This window comes from Thunnus maccoyii, chromosome 23, assembly GCF_910596095.1.
Source record: "Thunnus maccoyii chromosome 23, fThuMac1.1, whole genome shotgun sequence".
NCBI classification, from domain to species: domain Eukaryota; kingdom Metazoa; phylum Chordata; class Actinopteri; order Scombriformes; family Scombridae; genus Thunnus; species Thunnus maccoyii.
The window spans coordinates 24,549,413-24,563,156 of NC_056555.1; the positions used below are offsets into that span (position 1 = coordinate 24,549,413).

The following is a 13,744-nucleotide window of genomic DNA, read 5'->3' on the forward strand; positions in this document are numbered from 1 at the left end:
TTACCCTCCTACTCCCAAACCCTCCAGCTCCTCATGGCGAGACAATGTAATTATGAGAAAATGCTTGCTAAAACTTAAAGCAGACGGGGGTTTTTCATCAGCTGGCAGAGCTCCAAGGCCCCTCCATCCCCAACAGATCCACCCACCAGCCAAAAACCCCCAAACTCTCCACCCAGAACCCTCATCTGACACCCAGACTCTGATCCAGTGTCATGGGAGCAGCGACAGTCGCCCCAAAAACTAATATGCGGTCAACGGGAATGTGTGTTTGACCACAGAGTGTTTGACTTGACATATTGCTCAGTTTCACATCTGACACCAGACGATAAACAGCCAAGAACCACGGACTAAACCTTCCCAATAAATGCCCCCATGGGCTGTTTTATTTGCCTTTGTCATAGATTTTAAAAAGTCAAATACTTAACATGAAGAGAAAGTTTGAAAAATGTGTTCTGTAATCCAAAAATAACATATAATTAATCTGAGTGTAATGGAAATGTATAGAAGAAGAAGTACTGTAAATTACATTCAGGCACCTGAATGTATAATTAACATGTGTCTGTGTGTATTTTACTGTATGTGTATTATACAATCTATATGTATGTCTACTTATATCATACAGTATGCTTGGTAACCATACAAAATTTGTATCACTCATACACTGTTTAAAATACTAGCGGTAGAATATGATAATAGTTTGTTAATATCTATAACATCATAATTTATTTATTTTCTTTTTTCCTCCCTGCAGCTGTTGGGTTATACAGTTGGTATATCAGGCATATGGACTATATGGGTACTACACCTTACACCTTATCCAAGCATAAAAATATTTTTGTGATATTTCACGATTTTTTTGAATTTTTGGCGTTTCCACTCAGGCATTTAATGCACAAATTGAAAATGTGCATGTGTTTGGTGAATCCTGGAAACAAAAACTAGATTGAGATATAAACATGGATGTAATAGAGAGTTCTTACACATCTGTGGCCACAGTTGTATTAAAAAATGGTGCTAACAAAGTCATATTAGCCAATGTTATATGCAGAAGTTAATACAAACTAACCTGCCAAATGGTCATTGCAGCATTGGTCTGAAATTCCGGATTCTGTCGGTTTGGTTTCCAGTTACAGTTTGGCTGTTGGTGTCTTACAGTTCCATCTCTGACCATCATTTTAGTTTGACAGCCAAAGATTCAACAAATACTGTACTGATACAGATACACAGGAGTGTTTTCTAATATGCTGTTGCTAAGTCTGCTATTCGCTACTTGATGCAAGTTTGGGTTAATCCATCCACCCCTCTGAATGAGGAAATATGTCAATTTATATATACGTCACCTGAAGTGCACCACTGCTCCTGGTCATCACTACAGCCGCTAGATGGCATCTGTCACTCAAACTAACTATAGGTCGCTTTTGGACGACCGGCTTTACGACCTATTGTTTTTCTTGAGAGGACAGTCTCTGAGATTTCATCATGTTTCCCACAACTTTTATCTGATACAATTCTAAAATCACACAATATATAGGTACCTTAAGGAAGACTAAAAGATATTAGCATTGTCCAAGGGGTGTATCGCATGTTGATCGTAAAATCTACAAGTACTTCAGCTAAAGTACTTCAGCTGACAGTTCATGTAGTGAAGTAAAAAGTACAATATTTCACTCTGAAATGTAGAGGTTAAGTCAACAAGTACTATCTCTGTACTGAAGTATAGTGTATAAGTACTTCCTGTCTCCAGTGGCCATCCCATCCCCTCAATTGACCATCAAAATAATATTCTGTACAACATTTATAGAATAAATAAAATACAGCCCACACTGAATCCAATAGTGTCCGGAGACAATAGGCCATTTATTGATGAGAAAACCATAAACAAGGAGTCTGTCTGTAATAATACTTGGGCCTGGACTGCAGCAGTGAGCACTTTGAGTGACTCATGGAAATAGCCTGAGTATGGATGGGAAAAATAACACACAACAAAGGGAGTAATTCACAATAGAAAGAAGAGGGAGGAAAAAAAGAAAAGTGCAGAGAAAACGCACAACAGATGGAGGCTGTAATCAATACTTCACTTCAATCTGCATCAGCCTGCGGGCAGTGGAAGCATCTTTCCATCCGAACGACTGAGTAAAAACAGAGATTGGCAGTTTTAGGATGACTCTCTTCTGGGTGTTGGCGTCCATTCATGGGAAAGGTCGGCTGTTTGCTGATAAGATAATAAAAGATAAATATGATGATGATAATAAATGATATGACTACTGTAGGGATTTCCTGCACAGACGCTAAGAACGAAAGAAAGAAAGAATTCGGCCACCAGGTTATTACATGAAGGTTTCTCATCACACCTATATGATCAGTAATGAGTAAAAGATTTGCATATTTGGGAGCAGGCAGAGGCTGTAATAACTATGCGTCAACCATGGATGTATAAGGAGATACGGTGCCGCCACCATGAATGTATAAAGGAGAAGTGGATGTCCAACATGGCGCTCCATTCTTTCCTATGAAAGTTGCTCACTGGATGCCGATGTGGGTTTCCTTAAGCTTTCACGTTTTTGGTCCTGTAGAGCATGATCAGTTGAGTTGTTCTCTGGCCTAATAATTTAATCATACAGCTCTTATAGACTTTCCAAATGTTATTAGTCCAAAGGGATCAAATTCTGACTGTAGAAAGAATCGTTTCACAAAACAAATATTCGCCATGTTAACAGCTGTTTCTTTTCTGATTGTGTGAAAATGCTTTTTCATCAGATGCCGCAATAACAAGTTTTGCCACTCTGCCAAAACTCCTGTGGGCTTAAAGGACAGGTTCACAATTCTTCAAGCGTGTCTTTAAACAGCAGTCAGGTGCCCATATGAACAGTGAAAGAGGTATTCCTCGCTGTAATCATCCTGACTGTTATTTTAAAACACACTTGAAAAATTGTGAACCTGTCCCTTTAACCACCACTCAACCTCACTGCCAATTTGTCTTAGTGGCCAACTGTGGTATTGCTACAGAAAAATCCCCTCCTGTCCAAACATTTTCCCCCAAGATCTCCATTATAAAAGAGACATCAATGAAACTGTTGACAGGACATCTTGGACTGCAAACAAGGTGAATTATTACTCTATACTAGGGATGAACGATATTGGATTTTTTGCCGATATCTGATATGCCAATATTTCCAACTCATTGTGGCCGATTGCCGATGCGGATACCGATATATGCACATATTTTTTCCAGCTGGTTGAGGAGACTATTATGCATGCAAGCATAGATTGTACTAAATATGATCAAGAAAGACAATATATGAAGGAAGAACTGAGGAAGACTGGAGTTCAGGAGCTCAGCATTAAAACTTTAATGAACCTGCCAAGTGGGAGCAGCAGTAGAGTTTTCATTGAGTTCATTGGACAGACAGGATTAATGTGCAGGATTTAATCTTTGGTCCACACTCCGGAGCAGAAGTTGGCGGTAAAGCACCTAATACGCTGGTTGCCAATCACCATAACCACCGTCATAAACCAAAAAGAAGTTGTTTTTTTCCAAACAGAGTGATAACATCCTGTCAGCCGAAGTGTTTCCTATCTGTGCAGCCGAGCTAGCAGCTCCTCGGCGGACTGTGTCACCCTGACGGTTCCGGTGTTTCCTCTGCAGGCTGCACTTCACTCAGCTACCCATCAGACCCGCTGCTTCTTCCCACTTTAACCTGAATAACAAAACCGGGACTCGGATCCACATGGAGAGCCGAGGCTAACCTTAGCTGAGAGGTTAGCGGAGTGTTAGCCGCAGCATGACCGGAGGGAAGCACAGCCAGCTAGTCTCCGCTAGCCTCCCAGCTAACGTTAGCCCCGGCTCTCCATTTGGATCCAACCGGATGCAAGCTGGTCTGACAGGCAGTGGAGTGAAGTGGAACCTACAGAGTCCGTTAAGGGAAGCACAGTCAGGTGGCGGAGGAGAAGGCGACATATCAGCCTCTAATAATAGCCGATAATATCGTGCATCCCTACTCTATACTATTAAGTTTCACACCATTAAGTTTTATATATGTAAACTTTCCCAGAGCCCAAAAAAGTAATGTAAAGTTTATTTAACTAACACTACTGAGCATGTGCAGTGGGGCGAACAATGCGGCAGTGAAACTGGGAGCTGGAAAACTTCTTCGGCTTATGTGTGCTGCGAGCATGTTTCATTTAATTGAATAGTCACCGTCATGGAGTCTAGTTCATACATTAAATCCATGACGTCAACGTGGGAAAACAAGTATCCCAGCATGCATTTTAATAAAGGGTGATGGCAGCCAAATGCCCACTTGAAAATTTGTTTTAACGTTTACAGAGTTGGGAGGGCCAAGCTAGCTTAAGCTAGCATGCCAGCCCTGGAAATGACTAGCGTCCATTATGGTGCCACTGGCTTTTTCTTTTTTTCAAAATTATTTAGGGGGGCAATTTATCTTTTATTAGACAGTTGAGATGAAAGGAAACAAAGGGAATGTGAAATGGGGAACAACGTGCAACAAAGGTCTGCTGCTGGAATCAAATTGCAAACATTACATGGCAGGTGTAACTGCATGGCCTACTTTACCAGAACGCTGCCTAATCTTCTCTTTGTAGCGTTTTGAACAGAAGCTACTTCAACTTTTATTATTTGGTTAAATATGAGTTCTAAGAGTTACTGTATTTCAGTTACGTCGACTCATCACAACCTTAAGTGCGTTACTCTTATCCAGCCTTGTCACCATTTCTCTGTTGCTGTGTTTGTTGGATGTGGCTTTGTATACAGTAGGCAGATGAATTCCACCTCAAAAGCTCTGATTTATATGGGGACATCACTAAAAACTTGAAAGATGAGCTGTCATATGTTCAGATAGGTTGTAAAACCAGCCGTTTATCCCACTTATCTACTTTATTTGTTGGTAAAACCAAGCACACCTTAAATGTTGGTAATAATCATTGAACGGAAAACTGTGCACACCTACGTCACGTCTTTTTAGCGATGTGTTCCCAGATCTCAGCAATTAACCTAGTGAGTACAGTGTTATTATTACAGATGTGGGAATGTTGGTGAAAACCGTAAAAATAATAAGCCCCAAGTTGTAATAAGCTGGATCCATCCTTTAGGATTGAAACAGAGAACTTAAATACCTGCAGTAGGCAGCGGATTTTTCTAAACATTACAGCTGTTTGAACCATCAGTGCCCTCCGCTCTTCACCTAATGACTCCCAGTTCTCTGTGTTTGGGTTCTCCAGTGTCCGAGCGACATACGGAGAAACGCTGAACAAGCTTCCTTCCTCGTCTTTCCTCCCAGAAAGGTCTTTCGGTGATTTCACAGCCCTTCCTCAAGACATTTTAAAACAATTTACAACCACAGAGTCACAACAAGGAAGTGTATAACTGCACTTGCATATCTATTACACACCGCACTCAGCATGGTATTGCCATTAGAAGAAAAACGGCCCTGACACAACGTTCCCTTCATTTTCTGCACTGACATGTATGAAGAAACATGCAAACAGCACATGTGTACAAAAGCTAAACTAAACCTTAAAATTATTACACACTAATCGGCTCTTTGTGTGTCTTTTAAATATAAAATATTAAATGAACTGTAAGTGATAACCGACACTGAGTCCCTCAGGTCAGTCTGAGTAAGAATCCATATTGTTTTTTTGGAGAGACATAGCATAACGACAGTTAAATTGATACACATGGGAACAGAGCTGGAATATTCTGCTGAAAATCAAATTAGGAAACTATCAGAGGAATTTTGTCCAGTAAATCAGTCCTCCTTGTTATAATAAATACCTCCAGTCTGTACAGCTTTAGACTCGCACAATTTACTGTCGGGGAACAAAAGGGAAAATAATATCTGCATGTCCAAAGGAGGCTAAAAATAGGAAAAATTCAGACCTGCTGCAGATTTTTCACATTAGCATACAGCATGTCAGCAATGATAGCATGCTTGTACTATTAAGTAGACATAATGAGTCCCACCAGGATTTCACAGAGTTTTTTTTTTTTTTTTTTTTGATTATTGCAGCCAAAGATGCTTGATTTTGCAGTGGCTTTTCTCAAAAACTGCAATACAATTTGCAATGTTTTATGTCCTCTTTTTGTGGTAGAATTATGGGAATTGGGAAAAATTGTAAGCAACTTCTGCCAATGAAGAGTCATATATAATCACTTCCTGTGCGCTGGATGATGCAAGTTACCATGACATAAAATGCAACAATTGGTCCAAATCACAAGCCGTCTGTTGATTTGGCCACTTCATATGGAATAGTTGTGGTAATTTAGCTAAATTGCAAGCTCTCACAAATATTGTGGAGATTTCTCTAATTTGTGATAATTATTGCGATCTGAAAATCGCAATTTCCTGGAAGGACGGATTACTATATGTCTGAAATTTCTGCTTTTTGTGATATACAGGTACTTTCACACCAAACATGAATTTACACACAAGATATTTCTACGAAACTATTTGGACAACAACACTGTACACCACCTGCGCGGCACCAAACGGCAAATAGACACAGTTAGCTGTAGACTAGCTGGTGAACATAGTGGAGCATTTAGCAGCTAAAGAGCCAGATATTTCCCTCAGGAGTTGGTAGAGAGTAAAAACAGAGCTAAAAGAGAGTGAATATTGGACTCACATTCACCAGGTGGACAGAAACACGACTCCACATGAATGATAATGTTGCTCCGTAACTGCTGGATGTGGAAATAAGCAACTGTTTGATAACAAGTTCAACATATCAACTTAAAAGCTGATGTGTCTGTGTTGTGTTCACTTCTTGTTTCTCATAAAAACAAGTGGAAAAAAAATGGTTTAAGTGAGATACCTTCTGTTTTTGATGCTTCATGCTCACCAAACATTTATGGAAAAAAAAACTTTAATAGTTGTTTTGATTCTTCTGAAGTTTTGTTGTTGGAAAACTGCAATTACATTGACATCATGAGTTTGATTTTCATATTGTCACTTTTTATTTTTATTAGTGCCATTTGTCACTTTTCGGCTCATCTGCTATCAAATTTAGCCAGTTAGCTCCTGTATGCTAGAACAACAACAACGTTAGACTAATTTAAATCAACCAAAAAGCTGTTGTTGTAAAATAAACAGAGACAGAAACTAAAACCTCCTCTTTTATGTAGTTTGACAAGGCTGCCCATGCTACCGACCTAGCCAGCTAACTAGCTATGTTAGATTATAAGCTTGCATTCAGGGACAGCTGGCAGTATTAGCTAGTTTCTGTTAGCTAGAGTGACCATAGAGAAAGACTGCCTGTTTTTTTAATCTCAGAGTTGTGTAACTTTCCCTGAACAACATCTTTTGAATATTGATGTGTGAAATTTATACGCATGTTATAATTTCAGTTCAGTTCGGTTGGTGTCTGGTGAAACATTTTGGTGTTTTCTGAAGACTTAAGGGGATAAAAAATAATCCTCTTTTACCTCAAAGTGTGAGAATCAACAAATCTGAACAAAACAAGAATATGATTTTCATACTTTGGGCTACTGTTCTGCTTTCTCCTCTGTTTTCCACTTCTCTTTTGGGTTTCTCTGAGTGCTGTAGATGCCCAGCACTGGTTGACATGTCTCAGACTAACATCAACAGAGCGTCTGTGGATGGAAGTGACGCCTGTTCGCTATGAGCTGAGGGTCCAGTCAGGATGTTGGACCGGTCAGTTCGGTTCAAATGAGGACGCAGACTGGGCTGCTGCTGTTTTTTAGTCCAAACGCAAACATGGCAAAGACAAATAGAGCCGTCCGGCTGACCGCCACTGGCTGTGACGAGAAACAGCGTTAAATAATTGGACTGTCACTCTGCTCGGCAGGTAGATTGAAGAGACGCTGCAAAGTGCTGCGTTTGTAGTTTTATGTGGTGGCAGAAAAACGACTCAGATCCTTTTACTTTAAACACTCTTTCAACGCTACCAACTGAAATAAGAAACGCTGCCTCTTAACATACTTTCACCCAGGCCTGGCTTCTGAAAACTGCTAAACAAACAAAACATGTCTGCTGTTCAATATAAGTATTATTATTATTGATTTCTGCTCTGCATGGTTTGGTTATATATGGGAGTATTTACTAGCATTGAATTAGACTCCTGATGACTCTGAGCTGCATGGTTTATATGTTTAGTGTGTAATACTATCATTTAATGAATAATGAATCTTTTTTATAATAACAATGTATGAATATCAGTGTGTAATGTGTTGGTCGTGGCTCATAGTGATGAACCTACAGAGAATTATCAGAGACTCTGCAGCTCCTCTCGGCGTTACGGAGCTTTATAGTGAGTTTCAGCTCATTGTTTATCTGTCCGGCTGCAACTTTACTGTACTGGTTCACTCTCAGCGTCTCATAGCGTCGTTTTCAGAGAAAAAGCTGTAAAAAGCCGCTGTACACTACCTGCTCAGCACCAAACGGCAAACAGACACAGTTAGCTGTAGACTAGCTGGTGAACATAGTGGAGCATTTAGCAGCTAACTAGCCAGATATTTCCTTCAGGAGTTGGTAGAGAGTAAAAACAGAGCCAAAAGAGAGTGAATATTGGACTCACATTCACCAGGTGGACAGAAACACGACTCCACATGAATGATAATGTTGCTCCGTAACTGCTGGATGTAGAAATAAGCAACTGTTTGCTAACATGTTCAACATATCAACTTAAAAGCTGATTATGAGTCTGTGTTGTGTTCACTGCTGGAAACTAGCGGACAAAACATCAGTTAATGCAGGTTTAACTAAAATTGAAAAGCCCAAAAACTTAAGACATTCAATTTACTGTCATTTATGATAAAGAAAAATAACAAATCGTTTGAGAAGCTGGAACTAAAGAGTTTTTTTGCTTGAAAAATTGACTGAAATTATTAATCGATAAGCGAAATAGTTGCTGATTAATTTTCTTTCGATCAACTAACTGATTCATGGACTAATCGTTGCAGCTGTCATTTCTATTAACATTTCACTAAAATTGATATTGTGGTTGTTAACATTTTACTTTATATGTCCTGACATTTGAAGGTAAATTTTAATCCTCTAGCACAGAAATAAGATTTTAGATAACTCTGTGCACCAACAGAACCATAAAGAAATAGTTTCCCCAGCTTGAACTTGACTTCAACCTCATCCAAAACCTTTCGGATGAACTGCAACATCGGTGTTGGACCTCACTGATGCTCTGGTGTCTGAACTGGATCGAATCCCTGCAGCCAGGTTCCAACATCTGCTGGAAAAGATTGAAACTAGAAGAGTTGAACTGTTGACATCACAGATTATCAGGTGTTGGAAATGATCAGAAAATAGAATCTTTCTGCAGTTCGAGTCTGTGTTTCTGCCTCTATTTAAATGACTCTGAGCCTCACTGGATGTCAGCAAACAACTATTCGCTGTGTAAGGATGTAGTGGAGTAATGACGACCTGAGCAGTGAATGAGGTCACACTCCCTCTGTGTGTGTGTTGTTATCCGAGCTTCTCCGTTCTTTGTTTTGGTCGCTGCCCCGGCCGTGTGTTCATGTTAGTGCATGCGAGTCCCTCCTTGTCCTCCACGTCCGAGACGGCGGCCACGTCACAAACGTTCTCACATTCCCGTAGTCTTGATCCATATTTGATCAGCACTCCGAGTTTGACGGTTTTATCTGAGTTGCGTGAGTTGTCGGCTTCCTTTTTTATTTTTTCAACTTTATTGAGTAAACGACTCACACGTTTGTTTTGGTCTGAGATGTTGGCGCTATAGTGCGACATCTAGTGGCTGAATATCGTGTATTGCAACTTTAACTATTTTCAAATAGAAACAGAGAGCAATCGTCAATAATCAGGTATTTCTCTGCATCTTATCCAGTGGATCTCCTGGCTGACAGAGTGCAGAGGAAAAAAGGAGGACGGTGCATCAGTAAATCCTCACTAAGCTCCTTTTCTTCATGGCATCCATTTTTGGAGAAAGACTGACACAGAACTTCCATTACCATGTTGGCAGATCAAGCCCGCCAATAAAGAAGGAAATGAGACTAATTATTTCCTGAGTGGAAGTCAAGATTTTTCTCTTTGCGTCGAGGCTCCAGGCCTGGAGGCTGAGCGCCCTGGATAAACACCCACCTGAGCTCGGCTGCTACCTGCAGCCAGACGCTCCGCTTATCCAAACAGCCTCCTGCGTGGCTCTGCTGCAGGTACTCTGGTGTCCATTTCTGCTCAGTCATCTCTCCGCTGACTGCTCGAGCAAACCAGCACATCCTGGAATCACTGCTGGATGAAAAACAAAAGGTCTGCAACACATTACAGGCTTCAGTCAGAGAAATGAAAAATAAAATCAGCCGTTTTCGTCAAAGGATTCATCACTCAAACTGATAACCAGCGCTGAGAGAAGTCAAATACAGTACAGAAAGTATCAGGAAGTAATGAAGTGTGTTCAGAACGCTCAATAACTCAAAGTGTTAGCCGCAAATGTACTCAAATATAACTCTAATAATCTGGTACGCTGCTGCCACTGCCAAGGACATGAGCAGACCGCAGCGTGTCGTTCGCAACCTACCTTCCCTCCAGGACCTGCACGCCTCCAGGGCCCTGATGCAGGCAGGAAAGATCATAGCCGACCCCTCCCACCCTGGACACAAATTCTCAGAACCACCCCCCCCCCCCCCCCCCCGACACCACACATACATTAATCTGACTGATGCGTTACACAACGAACATCTTGCACGTATCCTTATTCTTCATATTGTGAAATTTTTGCACATTCCATGACAGTATTTTGCAAAAATATTGAACTTTGCAAGTACAACAAGTACTTTGCAGTACTGACCTGCTTTTGTCCTCAGACAATGTTTATTGTTATTGTTACGCATCATCAGAGCAAAGCAAATTCCTTTATGTGAAAACATACTTGACAGTAAACCTGCTTGATTCTAACTCTCGAACTCTAGATAGTTTCATGTATTATCATCAGATACTGAAGGAAGGAAACAAGGAGAGAGGAAGGAAAAGAAGAAATCAATTAAATAAAGGCAACAATGAGAGCAAGGAAAGGAAAGAAAGGAAGAAATAAAAAGAAAGAGGAAAGAAGAAGAAGGAAGCAAAGAATGAAAAAGGGACAAAAAGTGACTGAAAATGGGTGAAGAGAAGATGGAAATGGGGAGAGGAGGAAGGAACGAACAGGAAATAAATAATAGGGGTAGAAATACGGGAAATAGGAAGGAAACGAGGAGGACAAAATGACAAAATGGAAGAAATTAAGATATGAATGAAAAGGGGAAGAAAGAAGAAAAGAGGAAGGAAACTGGAAGAAATTGAATTAAAAAATGGAAGAAATAAGAAATATGAGGAGATAGAAAGAAAACAAGAGGAGGAAGAAAAGATAAAGGGAAAAAATAAGGAAAGAGAAAGAAAATGAGACAAAATAAAGCAAGGAAATAAAAGAAAGAAGGAAGAAGAAATTAAGTAAATTCTCCAAAATTCTTCAGAAAACTTCTAAAATTCTCTTTCATATAGAACGTAAAAATGCAAACTAACCAGTAACTGCAGACGGTAAAAAGTACAATATTTCCCTCTGAAATGTAGTTGAGAAGAAGTAGAAACCATTCAGAGAACAAACATCACCAGAAGATCAAAACTAAACAGAATGAAACAGTGAATCAAAGACACCTGAGACGATAAAACACATAAAGTCATGTTAAATAATCAGGTTTTAAATTGAGAGCAGCAACAGAGCGCTCATTCTCTCCTGAGTGAGTGAGGGTTTTTTTTTTTGTTTTTTTTTTTTTACAGGATTTTCCCTGCATGCATTGCCCTCATGAGGAGTCGTGGGGATTTCTCTGCGTTTGGCTCGAAAGGCCGGCTGTCAACACGCCCCGTCAACAAAGCCCCGTTTCCATGGAGACACACAAATACGGGGAAAAAAGAGACGCGAATGAGCGAGGCCAAATTGCATTTTCTTCTCCTCTCGAGTCAATTGGTATGAACAAGGGAGTTAGGTTAGAGGAGTTGATACTTTAAACATGTCATATACAGTTAAACAAAAAAAGCAGTTGCTGGCATCCTCGTGACAGAGTGAGCGTTATTCACTGCTGAGCTTTTGTCCATCTGAATTCTCTCCCTGCAAAGGAAAAGAGCTGTTAAGACTTTGAATAAGAAAAAAAAAATATATAAAAAATCAACAACTGGAATTGTAAATTGCTCCGTCACAGATGGTAACACCATCAGCTTAATCACATCAATCGTCCAGCAAGTGTAGCCCAAGATGGCGGGGGGTAGATTTCCAAAACTCCATTTCATTTCTCAGATGATGAAATAAATCCATGTAATGACAATAAAGACAGCAGTGAGATCTCAGTGTGCAGAATTGTATTTATCAATATAAATCAAATCAAATTGATCTATAAAGCACATTTAAAAACAACCACAGTTGACAAAAGTGCTGTACAATAAGATATCAGGAATAAATTAAAACAACATGACAGGGTAACAGCAAACAAGAAACAAGAACAAATAGAAAACAAATAATAGTGGAACACTGGGTTTTACCGACAGTCAAAGGCCCGAATGAACCAGTGAGTCTTTAGTTTGGACTTAAAAGGAAGGAGAACACTTCATTCCAAGAGGTAAACTGTTCCGGTCACCACTCAGCCGCGATCGAGGGCCAGCGAGCAACAGTTGGCCAGAGGATCTCAGAGATCCGGTGTTGTGAAGGGGGGCAGATGAGCTCCGAGATGTACCGGGGCGCCAGGCCATGTAGAGCCTTAAAAACAAATAAAAGTACCTTAAACTCAGTCCTACACTTGACTGGTAACCAGTGCAGGGAGGCCGGTACAGGTGTGATGCTGTCTCTCTTCCTTGTGCCAGTTATTATCCGAGCAGCAGCGTTCTGCACTAGTTGCGAGCGAGACGGAGAAGACCGGCTAACAGCCAGATAAAAGGCATCGCAGTAGTCCAGACGGGAGGAAATCAGAGCGGTTGTGACAGTCTTCAAGTCGTTGAATGAGAGGAGTGGTTTCAATTTGGCGATGTTTCGTAGGTGGAAATAACTGATTTTAGAGCCGAATCAAAAATAATACCGAGATTTCTGGCATGAGAATGAAGGTAAGGGGCCAGGGGCCCTTAGAGATTTGCTATACTATAATTAATACTATAATTTTAACATGTCTCGTCCTGTGTGCAACCACCTGTTATCATGTGACAGAAGTTTCCCAGCTCGACGGTTTGTACGCAACCTTAGTTTAACAGACATCGGGCCTCATGCAAGAACATTTTCATATTCTTCTCCTAAACGTCTCTTATTGAATCAAACAAGTGTAACCAGTTTGGCTCTTTAATGTGTTTTAGTGGTTCAATAGATCACTGAAATTATCATGGAGCATCAATCATCAAGGATCAATTAAATTGACTTGAAGGTGAGATAAAGATATAGACACACAGATATGAAACACATATTAATATCATTCAGTGTGATTTACACTTCCTGAGGATTTCATTATCTCTGCTGTCCATCACCAAAAAAACCTCCATAAAGCCACTTAGAAACCAGAGAAAACTGCAGAACTTTCCTGAGAATCATCTTTGAAGTGAGAAGCTGCTAACAGCTGATTCACAGGACTTTTAATGAAGACTATTGGACAAAATGTAAACAACCGAGATCGGCAGCATCGACCTGTACTTTTCACACAAAAGTCTAATTTCACACTGAGCTGATAAAATGCAGCAGAAGGAAAAAGGACAGGATTTAAATGACAGGAAGAGCAGCGAGTTCACTGCTGCTG

At 40.3% G+C, this 13,744-nt stretch overlaps 1 long non-coding RNA gene across 1 annotated transcript; it reads right to left on the reverse strand.

The window, feature by feature from the left end:
- Positions 1-1,828: 1,828 nt before the first annotated feature.
- LOC121890916 lies at positions 1,829-10,529 on the reverse strand. The gene is made up of 2 exons (XR_006093970.1): positions 10,092-10,529; positions 1,829-2,212 (listed from the first exon to the last, which is right to left on the reverse strand). It is a non-coding gene; the product is annotated as an uncharacterized LOC121890916 (long non-coding RNA).
- Positions 10,530-13,744: the final 3,215 nt, after the last annotated feature.